General features: G+C 46.2%; 1 long non-coding RNA gene across 1 annotated transcript; it reads left to right on the top strand.

Moving 5' to 3' along the window:
• The first annotated feature begins 3,872 nt into the window (after positions 1–3,872).
• On the top strand, positions 3,873–14,963 carry LOC137436296 (uncharacterized). Its single transcript, XR_010986246.2, has 3 exons — positions 3,873–3,975; positions 14,373–14,454; positions 14,623–14,963. It is a non-coding gene; the product is annotated as an uncharacterized LOC137436296 (long non-coding RNA).
• Positions 14,964–15,200: the final 237 nt, after the last annotated feature.

The following is a 15,200-nucleotide window of genomic DNA, read 5'->3' as shown; positions in this document are numbered from 1 at the left end:
TCTTCGTGGTATTTTGGGTCTTCGTGGTATTTTGGGTACTTGGGGTATTTTGGGTCTTCGACGATTTTAAGGGTCTTCTGGGTCTTCAGGATCTTCTCAGTCTTCAGGATCTTTGGGGTCTTTAAGGGTTTTGGGGTATTTTCAGTCTTTTGGGTCTTCGGGGTCTTTATGGGTCTTTGGGGAATTTTGTGTGTTTAGGATCTTTTGATTTTTTGTAGTCTTTTGTGTTTTTGTAGTCTTGTGGGTCTTTCACGGTATTTTGGGTCTTTGGGGTATTTGGGGTCATTGGGGTATTTTGGGTCCTCAGTCTTTTAATCGGTGGACACACACAGTCGTGTTCAAAGATTGCCCATTAAAACCGCACTCAAATCCATCCTAAAGCGCGAATCAAAGTCTTATTGCATTATTTTCTGGAAGCACAGCTGTGCCGCTGATGCAGTGCCCCTGTTACCTGTAAGCCGGTACTCATTTTGCCGAGCTCGGAGGATGACAGGCCGAGTCAACCCACATGGTGTTATTTAACGGCGCGACAGCGACTCAAACTCAAGACTCTAAGATCTTAAGCCAGCCACCTTTACCACCTTAACCACCAAGCCAACACCTGGCTTGATACCCACCGTCAGTAAGTGTTGTTGATTAGTAATCGAACAGGTGACCATCACATCTTCCACCTCCACGTCGCTAGTTTTAGGGAAAGGTAGGAAAACGATGGAGGTAGCGGTGGAGGAGTTGTTCCATTCACCACAACTTTTGAACAGTAATTTATTGCTTATTGATGCGCGTCACACTCCCAGCTATGACATCACAAAATCCCGACGAAGCCATGATTGTGGAGCAAGGCACCATTTTCGCTTCACCTGCTCGACTCACCTGGGGCTTTCAAAGAACATTCGCGACCTGAGAATGAAATAATAATAATTTTAATTATCATCTCGTTAATTAGTGTTTTATTTATTCAAATAAAACAGCAGATCGAGGGGATTTTGTTAAAATGAAGGAATTACTCTTCGTCCCGTATCAACAAAGACCAACAACAACCTTTTGTCCACTTGAAATCCCAATGAAGTTCAGGTACAGGTGTTGAGTCACGTGCGTTGACCGTACCTGTGACGTCTCCGCGCATGAATCACCATGAAGGTCGCTCCTTCACCTGATTTGAAGATCCAGGTGGAGGTAGGTGTGCGCGTCATAACGCCATGTTGGATCTTCGGCGACGAACGAATAAATGTGAGACGAGACGAGACGATAATGGCTTCGGATAATCGTGGGGGTGAATTTACTCCACTGGGGATCATGAAAATGTAACCCCAATAAATTGCTCAGGTCCCCTTGGACATTCGACTCACGGGGACCGAGTGAACTTGGGGTTGAGGGGAAGAGGTGTATGAGGTTGAGGATGAGGTGAGGAGAGACGCGAGCTGCGGAAACCACGAGACAACGGCGTCTTATCTCCCCCATCTCCCCCCTCCACCCCTCCCCTCCCATATTTTCCCGCTCTCTACTCCCGGCTCTTCCTTCATGAGATTTAGAGCGAGTGCGCAGCGAACCCTCACCCAGGCTATTACCCTGATCGCGTTAGTCACAGAGTGCGGGATAAGGGACGTTACGCCCTCCTCAATCTCAAATTGCACGAACCGTCACCGTCATCGTCACAATCACGTGTTACGTCATTAATAAGTAACCTCTGATGGAGATTTAGTTGTTTTTTTTCTCACGAACAAGTCATACCGAGACACTTCGTGGGTCCGTTTTTAGCGAGCCGTGAGTGGTGCCCACCGAGCGAGCCGTGAGCGGTGCCCCTAAATCGAGCCGTGGGCGGTGCCCACCGAGCGAGCCGTGAGCGGTGCCCTTAAATCGAGCCGTGAACGGTGTTCTTAAATAGAGCCGTGAGCGGTGCCCCTAAATCGAGCCGTGAGCGGTGCCCACCGAGCGAGCCGTGAGCGGTGCCCCTAAATCGAGCCGTGAGCGGTGCCCTTAAATCGAGCCGTGACTGGTGCCCACCGAGCGAGCCATGAACGGTGCCCCAAAATCGAGCCGTGAGCAGTGCCCCTAAATCGAGCCGTGAGCGGTGCCCACCGAGCGAGCCGTGAGCGGTGCCCCTAAATCGAGCCGTGAGCGGTGCCCTTAAATCGAGCCGTGACCGGTGCCCACCGAGCGAGCCATGAACGGTGCCCCTAAATCGAGCCGTGAGCGGTGCCCTTACATCGAGCCGTGAGCGGTGCCCTTAAATCAAGCCGTGAACGGTGCCCACCGAGCGAGCCGTGAACGGTGCCCACCGAGCGAGCTGCGACAGACCTCCATTAAATCATTGGCGGTGCCGATATCGGCGCGAAACGCACACACACACACACACACACACACACACACACACACACACACACACACACACACACACACTTCACACACACTTCACACACACACACACACTTCACACACACACACACACACACACACACACACACACATTTCACATACACACACACATGACAAACGCGCGCACACACACACACACATTTCACATACACACACACATGACAAACGCGCACACACACACACACACACACACACACACACACACATTTAACATACACAAACACATGACAAAGGTACACACATGACACAAACTACACACATATGACACACACACACTACACACATATGACACACACACACACACACATACACACATGACACAAAACACACACACACACATGACACACACACACATGACAAACACACACCACAGACACATGACACACACACACACACACACACACGACACAAAACACACACACATTTCACATACACACACACATGACACAAACTACACACACATGACACACACACACACACACACACACACACACACACACACACACACGATACACGACACATACACACACATGACACAAACTACACACACTCGCACACATGACACACACACACACACATACACACATCACAAACACACAAACACACACACACACACACACACACACACCCTCTCTCTGCTCTCCGTCATGACTCATGAATCTGACGTGTGTGGCACAAATAAAATGTTCGTTTATGAAAGTCGAACTTCAGAGAAGACCATGTCCCAATGGCGGAGCGTTTTCGTTTCTCGCACCGGTGGCAACCTTCATGAATGTCAAACAGATCAGGTGTTCCAGCCATGAGGTGTTTCAGGTCAGCCACGTGTGTGTCAAGGTAGATATGTTATCAGCACATCCGTGCCGTACTACACCCAAAGTACCATGGGCTACATGTATATTATTCTATAACGAGCACTACGGCTCTACCCAAAGGTAGCTTTTCAAAGTCAGTGTAGTGGAAGCTGCACCTGTATGTGCCCTGGGCCGGCCACGTGAAACACCTCTCTGGTGGCTCTGCGATAAGCGAAACCGCTTTTAAAAACAAATGTGAGTGAATATAATGTCTTTGGCCTTTAATTCGTCCGTGCGGGAGATGGCGGGGTGGGGGACGAGGGGGGCGGGGTGGGGGACGAGGGGGCAGGTGGAGGAAGGATCAAGGATGGAAGGAAGGAAGGATCAGGGGGTAGGGCGAGATGAGGTGAGATGAGATGAGGTGAGGTGAGATGGGTCTCCATTTAGTCGGTGATGAGCGCGACGTGAATCGATATCCCAGTGGCGCGCAGGTGTGTCGCACAGGTGCGAGGAGCTGGATTCGTGCCTCGACACCGGCACGACAGGGAGCGGGAGGTGGTGCCGCCGGTGGGGCGGGGACGAAGGGAGGAGCGAGGCCGTCGCCGAACGCGGTGCTCGAGCGAGCAAAGCCCGCGACGTCCCGGAGCCGCCGAGCTCGGGCTCTCGTTCGCTGCCCCGTGCACGCCCGACCCGCCTCGGAGATGGCGCGCCGCGCCTCCCTGCCCGCGCCCCGTCCGGCGACTCTTCTCTGCCTCCTTATCGTCCTCCCGAACGCGGCGCTCGGAGCCGACATTTTCCCGCGTCCGGGGACGTGAGTAGCGAAGCGCGGCCCGCGTGCCGCCGATTGCCATTAGAGCCACATCAGCCGCTCAATTAATCCTCCCGCGCCCGTCGCGTGCCGACTCCCCCTCCTCGCACACCCTCGCACACCCTCGACGTCTCCGGCGTTCGTTCATACATTGTGCGAATCGTTCGAAACGTCGAGCCGTTCAATTTGACGGTCGTTTATTCCGCGAGGCCCTCGAAGCGTAACAACTCGCAATGAGCGCGCACGGCCCAGATCGCGGCTCGCTTTGGTTCCGAGACGAATGTTTTAAAATTAATTTCCGAACTAAGGGATGATGAGGAATTCGCCATGAAATCGGGTCCTGGTGCCATGTGATGTGAAATTCCGGGAACGACAATTCCTGTGCGATGTGCGATGGTTCCCCCCCCCCCCCCCCTCCTCCTGCCCCTCATGGAATGCCATTTGATACCTGCGGTGAAATATGTGAATCAAAGTTTATTTTTTTCCTATCGACAGAGATTCTCCAAATGGACGCTTTTGTCGGATTATTTCATCAATGGCGGAAAACGATGGCAAACGGCAGTGAGCGATCGACGCAGGACGACGGTGATGCCGAGCGACGTGATCCGGGGCAGGTACATCCCACCCCGGTAGCAAGACCACCGTGGGCGTCTCGACCGACGGTACAAATGGCGATAACGAGAGACGCGCGCTCGTCGATGCTGAATGGGCGACGCACGATCGGACACGAGCTTCTAATCGCTCGTATTATCCCGAACCTTGGAATCGCTTCGAAACGAAGCGGGGAAGCGGCGGCGGGGGTCCGATTGGCCGGCTTCGGTCCGCCCGGGGTTTTCGGACGTAAACGGAGAAGCCGAGACGAGGGTACCCCGCGACGCCAATCGGACCCCGCGACGCCAATCGGACCCCGCGACGCCAATCGGACCCGCGACGCCAATCGGACCTCGCGACGCCAATCGGACCCCGCGACGCCAATCGGACCCCGCGACGCCAATCGGACCTCGCGACGCCAATCGGACCCCGCGACGCCAATCGGACCCCGCGACGCCAATCGGACCCCGCGACGCCAATCGGACCTCGCGACGCCAATCGGACCCCGCGACGCCAATCGGACCCCGCGACGCCACAATCCAAGACCCTCCGAACTACTTTCCTCCGCCACGCGGTTTGAACGCCGCTTAATCCGCAAATTGGGAGCGATCGAGCCCGTGGCCTGTCACTGGGCGTTCGCAACGTTTTAAACCCCCCAGCGTGTGAAGTTGAACCGGTTTTTAAATTCTATCCGTAGTCTCCGATGGGATTTGCTCTGGGACGCGTGCGATGTTGTGAATGCGAGTTTCGTGCTTCGCTAAAAACATTCGGCAGAACTGACGATAACGCTTCGACTTTCGCTTTGCAGTAAAGAATGTCTCCCTGTTGTGTTTTTTTTGTTTCCCCCCCCCCCCCCCCCTAAACAACCTCGGAGCAAAGAATTGCACCAACGCCAGGAGGGTATGAACACACCTGCTGAAGACCCTGCACACCCACTTTATAAAAACATTTGCACATATTGTCGCAAAACAAGATGAGCAACGTGACCATGGCGCCGGCAAAATTAACCACCTGCCAAGGTGCGTAAAACCCACGCCACGTGCCCATCCTGATGCAGGTGTGTTTGAGCGACCCCGGGGGTTGTTTGCCACCCGATCGAGTCAAATCACGGTCGTCGTACGTGCAAATTGCCGAATAACGACGTCATTAATGATTTTGTGAGCACGAACAACGCGTCGATATGTTACTGCGGACAGAGGTGAGTCCGTGTATTTGTACTTGAACTGGGAGTCTACCTGGCATCAGCCGCTGGAGGTGACGAGGTGCACCAGGGCCACGGTCACGCGCGGACGAGGACGAGGAGAGTGCTATTGGTGGAGGGCGGTACTGGGATGTAATATAGCAGTTGGATGGTTGTCAAACCCATTGCGCAAGGGGCCATTACCGGTTTGGTCTCGCTAGATGGAGGTGCGCCGTGTCCTGCAGGAGTGGTTGACCACAGTGGGACGCAAACACTCCATAAACAATTTACCATAAACAAACTTGGTGTAAAAGCCTCGACCGTGAGAATCTAATTTGTAACTGACATTTACATTATCAGCGTGTTTTTGTTTTTTTTCATGACGGTTTCAGGTGAAATACTTTGATTATAGTTCAACTTTTTCACCTGTCAAGTCCATCACTTGCGGGCAGAGAGCCAATGGAAGCATAGCGGAGCATTACCCCCAACGCACAGGTATCAATGGCAGCTTCTCGCCGCCCTGCAGGTGCAACATAATCCCTCCATAGCTTCTTCCAACTCTCGATGCAGAGTTTTGCTTCTTCTAAAAGTTGATCGAATATTCCTGGTAACAGATTCATTCCCCTGTAGTCTTTAGGCTTTTCCACGCATACATTCCTGAAATATTTGGCTCAAACTGAATCTTTCGGTGCATCTCTTCAGCCAATCTTTCATCCAGTTTTCTCTGCTTTAATGGAGATTGTTCTCTCTCAATTATACATTGCTGATAATGTAAACATCACTGATAATGTAAACATCACTGATAATGTAAACATCACTGATAATGTAAACATCACTGATTATGTAAGCATTGCTGATAATGTAAATCTGCTTTAATGTAAGCATTGCTGATAATGCAAACCTGCTGATAGTGTAAGCATCACTGATAATATAAGCATCACAGATAATGCAAACATCGCTGATAATGTAAACATCACTGATAATGTAAACATCACTGATTATGTAAGCATTGCTGATAATGTAAATCTGATTTAATGTAAGCATCACTGATAATGTAAACATCACTCATGTAAGCATTGCTGATAATGTAAATCTGCTTTCATGTAAGCATTGATGATAATGTAAACATCGCTGATAATGTAAACATCACTGATTATGTAAACATCACTGATTATGTAAGCATTGCTGATAATGTAAATCTGCTTTAATGTAAGCATCGCTGATAATGTAAACATCACTGATTATGTAAACATCACTGATAATGTAAACATCACTGATTATGTAAGCATTGCTGATAATGCAAACCTGCTGATAATTTAAGCATCACTGATAATTTAAGCATCACTGATAATGTAAACATCACTGATTATGTAAGCATTGCTGATAATGCAAACCTGCTGATAATTAAAGCATCACTGATAATTTAAGCATCACTGATCATTTAGGCATCACTGATCATTTAAGCATCATTGATGTAAGCATCACTGATGTCAACATCGCTGATAATGTAAACATCACTGATTATGTAAGCATTGCTGATAATGTAAGCATCACTGGTAATGTAAGCATTGCTGCTAATGTAAGCATCATTGATGTAAGCATCACTGATGTCAACATCGCTGATAATGTAAACATCACTGATTATGTAAGCATTGCTGATAATGCAAACCTGCCGATAATGTAAGCATAACTGATAATTTAAGCATCACTGATAATTTAAGCATCACTGATGATTTAAGCATCACTGATAATGCAAGCATCAGTGATAATGCAAGTACTGCTGCTAACATAAGCATCGCTGATAACGTAAGCATCGCTGGTAATGTAAGCATCGCTGATGTAAGCATTACTGATGTAAGCATCACTGATGTCAGCATCGCTGATAAATATAAGCATCACTGATAATTAAAACATCAATGATAATGTAAGCATTGCTGGTAATAGAAGTATCACTGATAATGTAAGCATCACATAAAATGAAAGCATCGTTGATCATGTAAGCATCACTGGTAATGTAAACATCACTGATTATGTAAGCATGGCTGGTAATATAAGCATCACTGATAATTTAAGCATCACTGATAATGTAATAATTGCTTATAATGTAAACATCGCTGGTAACGTAAACATCACTGATAATTTAAGCATCGCTGGTAATGTAAGCATCACTGATAATGTAAGCAACACTGATAGTGTAAGCATCGATGGTAACGTAACCATCGCTGGTAACGAAACCATCGCTGGTAACGTAAGCATCACCGATAATGTAAGCATCACTGATAATGCAAGCATCGCTGGTAATGTAAGCATCGCTGGTAATGTAAGCATCGCTGGTAATGTAAGCATCGCTGTTGTAAACGTCTACTGTAAGCAACCTGATAACGTAAACATATATGCTATTGTAAGTATATCTGCTAATGTAAGCATATCTGATGGCGTAAGCATCTCTTACACATCACTGATTATGTAAGCGTTGCTGATAATGCAAACCTGCTGATAATGTAAGCATCGCTGATAATGTAAACATTACTGAAAATGTAAGCATGGCTGCTGTAAGTATTGCTGATGTAAATATTGCTGATAATGTAAGCATAGCTGATAATGTAAGCATCGCTGCTAATGTAAGCATCGCTGATGATGTAAGCATCACTGATAATTTACCCATCGCTGATAATTTAACCATCATTGATAATGTAAGCATTGCTGATAATGTAAATCTGCTGATCATTTAAGCATCACTGATAATGTAAGCATCGCTGTTAATGTAAGCATCGCTGATGTAAATGTCGCTGGTAATATAATCTTCTCTGATAATTTAGCCATCGCTGATAAAAAAAAATTAACCATCGCTGGTAATGTAAGCATGACTGATATTGAAGCATTGCTGATAATGTATGTTTCACTGATAATGTATGCCTCACTGATGTAAGCATCACTGATGTAATCATCTTTGATAATGTAATCATTTCTGATAATGTAAACCTCTCTGATTAATGAAAACATTGCTGGTAATGTAAGCATCACTAATGTAAGTATCGCTGATAATGTGAACCTGCTGAGAATGTAAGCATGGCTGATGTAAGCATCACTGATAATGTAAGCATGGTGGATGTAAGCATCACTGATACTGTAAGCATCACTATTAATGTAAGCGTCGCTGCTGATGTAAGCATCACTGTTGATGTGAGCATGGCGGATGTAAGCATCACTGATAATGTAAGCATCACTGATAATATAAGCATCACTGTTAATGTAAGCATCACTGCTAATGTAAACATTGCTGATAATGTAAGCATCACTGAAAATGAAAGCATGGCTGATGTAAGCATTGCTGATAATGTAAATATTGCTGATAATGTAAATATTGCTGAAAATGTAAGCATCACTGCCAATGTAAGCATTGCTGATCATGTAAATATTGCTGATAATGTAAGAATGGCTGATGTAAACCTGGCTGCTGATGTAAGCATTGCTGATAATGTAAATATTGCTGATAATGTAAGCATCGCTGATGATGCACATTTTCAATTTTGTTGTTGTTGTTGGGGAGGACGAGCCTCATCACATAAATATGTTGCACAAAAGCCAGACGAAAACTGAAGGAGCGACATATAAAACAATTTGGACACCAGGACACTTGTCAGTTATAGGTGTCAGATTTATTAGATGTTATGAGTTATAGTCTGGGTGGAGCCAAAGAGCCGGGCTGGTAATTCTGGTCTTGGTGTTTATACACTGGGTAGATGAGAGTGAGGGGTGAGCCTTTGGTTGCTGGGAAAGGGGAGGTGGTGGTAGAGGGTACGACGTTGTCTGGAGCAGTTGCTGAGTTCAACCTCACAACATTTGCAAATTCAAAAATATAACCATGAACCTGCACATTGCCGAATGGGGATCAATAAATTGCAATCTTTTATAATATATATTGCACCTCTTTTTTTTTAATCGCACTGCATCACAGCTTCTTGATTTTCATGAATGTCGGAGCGTTCCCTCAATCGTTTCACTGCTATCGGTGCCTTGGTCCTGTGCGACATATTTCCTTTCCCCCCTCTCCATAACATTCGTGCGACGAAAGACCAAACGAACGAACGAAAAACAAACTACGCACGTTCGAACGAGCCTGGCTGGGGGCGCCGCGTCCCTCACGCAGAGATTGCTCTCCCGTAACACGTTGGCTTGGCAACGGCGACACGAACGAGCGTTGCGATGGTCGCTCGGTCGGTTTGTTGGGCTTTAACGGCTCGGCCATCGCTACATGATATCATGCTCGGGTTGGTGATGGCTAGATGGAATAACAACCACCGCTGTTGCTTTATAGTCGCAGTCATCTAGTAACGGCGCAGAATTCGTGTTCAAATACCTATTGAAATAAATACTTTTGTTTGAAATTGACTTAATTGATTTATTTTTAAAAAGTTGCATAAAACTAAGAGTGAAAAAATCCATGGGTCACATTCCTTAGCGAAATATTGAAAAAAATGTTTTTTGATTATTTAGAAACTGCTCGTCTGGCTGGTTATGATTTTGCTTATTAACGATCACTTACTTTTATGTAAAACCGTTTGTCTCTTTAAGCTCACACAATAAATGGCGGCTAAATGAAAAAACGAGCAGTAAATGGCGCATGGGCCTTGGTTACATCAAAATATTGCTCATATCTTTTTTTTGGGGGATAGCGGAGAGTAACATTGAATATATCGCACATTATCCTTACTGAGATATTAATACACACGTCACGATGAGGTATTAACAATGCGCAATTGTGTTGGATCTGTAAAATTGCGCATAACATGAAATTGGGCATAACATGAAAATTTGCGCATATGGAGCCCTTTTTTTTTTTTTTTTTTTTAAATAAAACGAATCGGAATCGACTTCCAGTTGCGTAATGATCTCACGCAATGGTGAAAGAGCGGCGACTCCACCAGGTGGAACGAAGAGGTGCCAGCGCAGCGGAAAAAGGTGGGACGGGGTGGAGTCTCGTCGTGCCAGCGGTCCTCGCGAATCGTTTACCCGCGCCTCGCTTTGGGGGCACCGGCACCAGAGGGAAACAAATTGAATTGGACGTGAAGGCAGCAATGTTTTATTTTTGTTTTGTTTTGAGGTCGAGGAAGCCGTGCTAGGTTCACTCACTACCTGTAGTTATCTTTTTGATATACGCTACCATCATGGCCTATATGTGGCACCTGTAAAAGAGAGAAGAAGAAAAGCTTCGCTTGTCACTGGGTATTATTTCTGGAGATATATGTTATTGTCCTCGGAAGCAGGAACTGTGGGAGACAACACTACTACAGACAAATCCGTTTTTTAAAACAAAAACAGGATCTTATTCGTTAACATGTCGATCGATATAATGTGTATGGACACTGCTTCAGAAAAAATGATCTCTTTAAACGACTCGTGTCTTTCTGTATGTTGCAGACACCTAGAAATTATGATGAACGTTCGGTAATCTTGTCCTGTTGGTGATCTTTGCTTCTTTCATGCTCCTGTGTCCTGGAGATTGGACCTCTTACTCATGGACGCTTTGTGCAGAAGATTTCGCCCTTGCAGAGGGATAAGGCAAACGAGTTCCTCACTCAGATCCATAAACAGATGCTAAAGATGGTTCTCATATAACCAAAAACAAAATGGATCAAATAATTTCCAATGCACGACTTAGGAAAGGGAGCTGTATTTGCAGAGATGTCACAGCAGAGGCATCTAATAAGGATCTTGAGTTTTAGATGTGTGTGATGCCAAACGAGGATGCCTTCAGGTTCCCTGAAGTCCACTAGTCTTCTCACCATATCCTGAAATTGATCACAATACCTGCAGTACATCTTCTCCATTAACACGAATGGATCGGAAGAAACGCTGCTCTTCTGCACGTTCCATTCTCATTTTTATTCATTTATTTATGACCAGAGCTTCAAGATGGATAGATATCCGGCTCAGAACTTCAGTGAATGGTCCAAAAGTCAGCAATATACCTGTGCATTTGGACCTTCGGGAATAGGTTGATATCTAGGAAGTGCTCATCTTTTTGCTGTACCAGCACCGTGGCAAAATGGTTTCTGGAGAGCCACGTGCTCCACGTACCACCCAACCGAACATGTTAAGTAAAGCCAGTAAACATTATATGAGACAGGACCAAGCACTGACATGTAATCGACATTGTTTTACCCACAGGAGGTACTTGTATAGGCCAAATAATTCTGTGAAATACATCTTGGGCTGAGCACACGCATGTTCCATTTCCTTGCAGCACATGACGTGTATATTTGCGTCAATCATTATCCGGTCAAGGAGTAACTGGTTTTCATCCTGACAGCATGCTGTCTAAAAATGATGCTAATAGCTGCAGTAAATAGCAGTTGATGCGCAGCCTCAGCGATGAATCCCAAACGCCGCATGGCGCACAAGACGGCCATATAGCACTATGATTAGCTGAAATTAGCTTGGCTGAGGACAGGCAAGCTAACATCAGTGGGTAATTTGAGGATAATAATAGTAGGTGCCCTCCGCTCCGGCTGCCAAACTCCTCTACGGCTCACAGCCTTCGCCCCCAATCATTCCATTTTGATTCGAAGAGCAAGTGGGGGTGGGAAGGCACAGCCAGCAGGCGTGCAGAGTACACACCATGAGGTGCTGCCATTTCATGAGCACCCATTAATGGGACCATAAAGGAAGAAAAAATAGACCAGGGACGAAGTACCGGCGTGTTTTCAAGGTCTTTCTGGGAAGTCCTCGCTGCTATCTCATCCGCGTAACACTCTCTGAGCACACTCATGGCTGGTTGTGTAAACCTTCGCTTTCAGTGCCCCATTCTGTTCTATGGGCATCGTTGGTGCTCTGAACGCATTTTCCGCTTGGCTGATCCAATACTGGCCTATACCGCAGGCCCTGGCCCTCCCATCCTCCACACCGTCTCATCCTTACTTCCCCAAGCTTTCTGCCTCCCCATAACCTCGTGCCTCACTGCCAACCCCCCAATATTTGTGCATCGCTGCCTCATAATTGCCTGTAAAGTCCCTTCCATCTTATTGAGGATGTGTTCCTGAGCACCTAAGTGCCATTTCGAATGTGTGGTGTGGATGCAAAAAAAAGAAGAAAACGTTGGAGGAGAACGATCCTCTCCTCCGTATCCACCCTCGATCACCACATCTGCAGCTCCTTTATCTTCGATCCTTTCCTCATGCCATGCTCCACTGAGCAATGACTCCATCACATGCTGTCGTTCGCATTAATTTCACATGTAGGTTCAGGTGGCGTCGTTCTCTCTCTTCATTTCCCTCCCTCACCTTTGGTCGCACTCCGGTACCTTTGATTAAGTGGTTCCTCGGCCCTAACACTATGTATAAGAGGAGTTCAAAAAGTTCCTTGCCGATCGTGCATACAAAACATGCATGTTTAGTGTGTACAATGGGCTAAGGATGTCTCTTGGTCCTCATTCGTAACATCAGTCCATGGACAGTATGTTTAACATGAAGTGCAGTCTTGATAAGAAATATGGGATGTTCAGCATCACCATGATTATCTAATGTTGTTGTGCATTGTTTGTTTAATGCCCATCCTTGAATTCCAGCTGGCTTGAAAATTTGGATTGTTTGGAATTAATTAGATCTGAAATTAGATCTAACCCTAACCCTAACCCTAACAATCCTAACCCTAACTCTAACTCTAACCCTAACAATCCTAACCCTAATCCTAACTCTAACCCTAACCCTAACAATCCTAACCCTAACCCTAACTCTAACCCTAACCCTAACAATCCTAACCCTAACCCTAACCCTAACTCTAACCCTAACCCTAACCCTAACAATCCTAACCCTAACAATCCTAACCCTAACCCTAACAATCCTAACCCTAACCGTAACAACCGTAACCCTAACCCTAACAATCCTAACCCTAACCCTAACAATCGTAACCCTAACCCTAACAATCCTAACCGTACCCTAACAACCCTAACCCTAACGCTAACCCTAACCCTAACAATCTTAACCGTAACCCTAACAATCCTAACCCTAACAATCCTAACGCTAACCCTAACCCAATCCTAACCGTACCCTAACCCTAACGCTAACCCTAACCCTAACAATCTTAACCGTAACCCTAACAATCCTAACCCTAACAATCCTAACCCTAACCCTAACAATCCTAACCCTAACCCTAACAATCCTAATCCTAACCCTAACAACCCTAACCCTAACAACTTAGGGTTAGGATTAGGGTTGTTAGAGGTAGGGTTACCTAACACACACCCCTTCCCTCCCCCGAACACACACACACACACACACACACACACACACACACACACACACACACACACACACACACACACACACACACACACACACACACACACACACACACACACACACACACATACACACACACACACACCTTACTGAAAATCCCTCCTCCAGTCCCAACCATCACGTCATCACATCACGATCACGGTACCTCCCGCTAGATTGAAGCTGGGTGACATCATCCTGTGCTTCGTTGGTAACAACATCAAAGCAGTAATTGGATGCAAATACTCTCCTTTTGGAGATAATAGACTATTTCATAAATCAATACTTTGCTGAACGTAACATTTGAGAGGATTCAAAGCTGAACGTTTCCCGCCATTTTGTGCCGGCAGGGTGCGCCGTTGGGCGAGTCGCTTGGAACGCGCACTGGAGCACACGGCCCGCAAGGGCTGTGGCAGAGAGGTGCTTGAAGAGGTATGTGGTACTGGTACCTCCACTCGCATAATTTAGCCGCATGTTCATTTCATTCATTCTGCTTCAGTTGTCAAGGTACATTTTGATCGTGCGAAGGAAAATGGATTGCAGAAATGTATGATGGCGATTCAAAGTTGACGTGTTTTGTATTTATTTATTCAATTGCAGGTCAATTGAAACAAAAAATCGAATGCTTTCTCCCTTGAGCAAGTTGTACAAGAAGTGACGTCAACGCGCAAAGCATTCTGGGAAAAACCAACATCGGGGCCTACATAGCTTGAGCTCACTGAATTGAAAATATATAGAACGCTCATACTCCGTGAAAAGTGTAGCCGCCGTGTCGCCATCTTGGTCAGCACGACTCGACCGACTCGTGGATCTCGTTTGTTTTGAACGTGTCCCAGATATTAAAAGCCAGACAAGTGTTAAAATGCCATTTTGTGCGGCAATAAACTGCTCCAATCGGTTACGGAAGGGTTGTGGAAAGTCATGTGACATACAAAAACAAACATTACATGTACAAAGACATGTACACACAGACACACGTTGTACATTAGACATGCACATTCTCTCGGCTGCTCACCCTGCCAACCATTTGGGCCTACTTAATAAAGTTGATTACATTTCATCACTTTAGTTTGCATTATTTTGATACGTAATAAAAGGACAGCTAAGTTCATGTTTTCAATTTTGACCAAAGACAAATCATTGTGAAATAATTCGGACAGACTCTTCGCAAGTTTCAT

Source organism: Myxine glutinosa, chromosome 11 (assembly GCF_964187855.1).
Source record: "Myxine glutinosa chromosome 11, kmMyxGlut1.1, whole genome shotgun sequence".
In the NCBI taxonomy this organism is placed as follows: domain Eukaryota; kingdom Metazoa; phylum Chordata; class Myxini; order Myxiniformes; family Myxinidae; genus Myxine; species Myxine glutinosa.
Note: the sequence above shows the minus strand (reverse complement) of the source record. Positions and strands in the feature narration are given on the sequence as shown.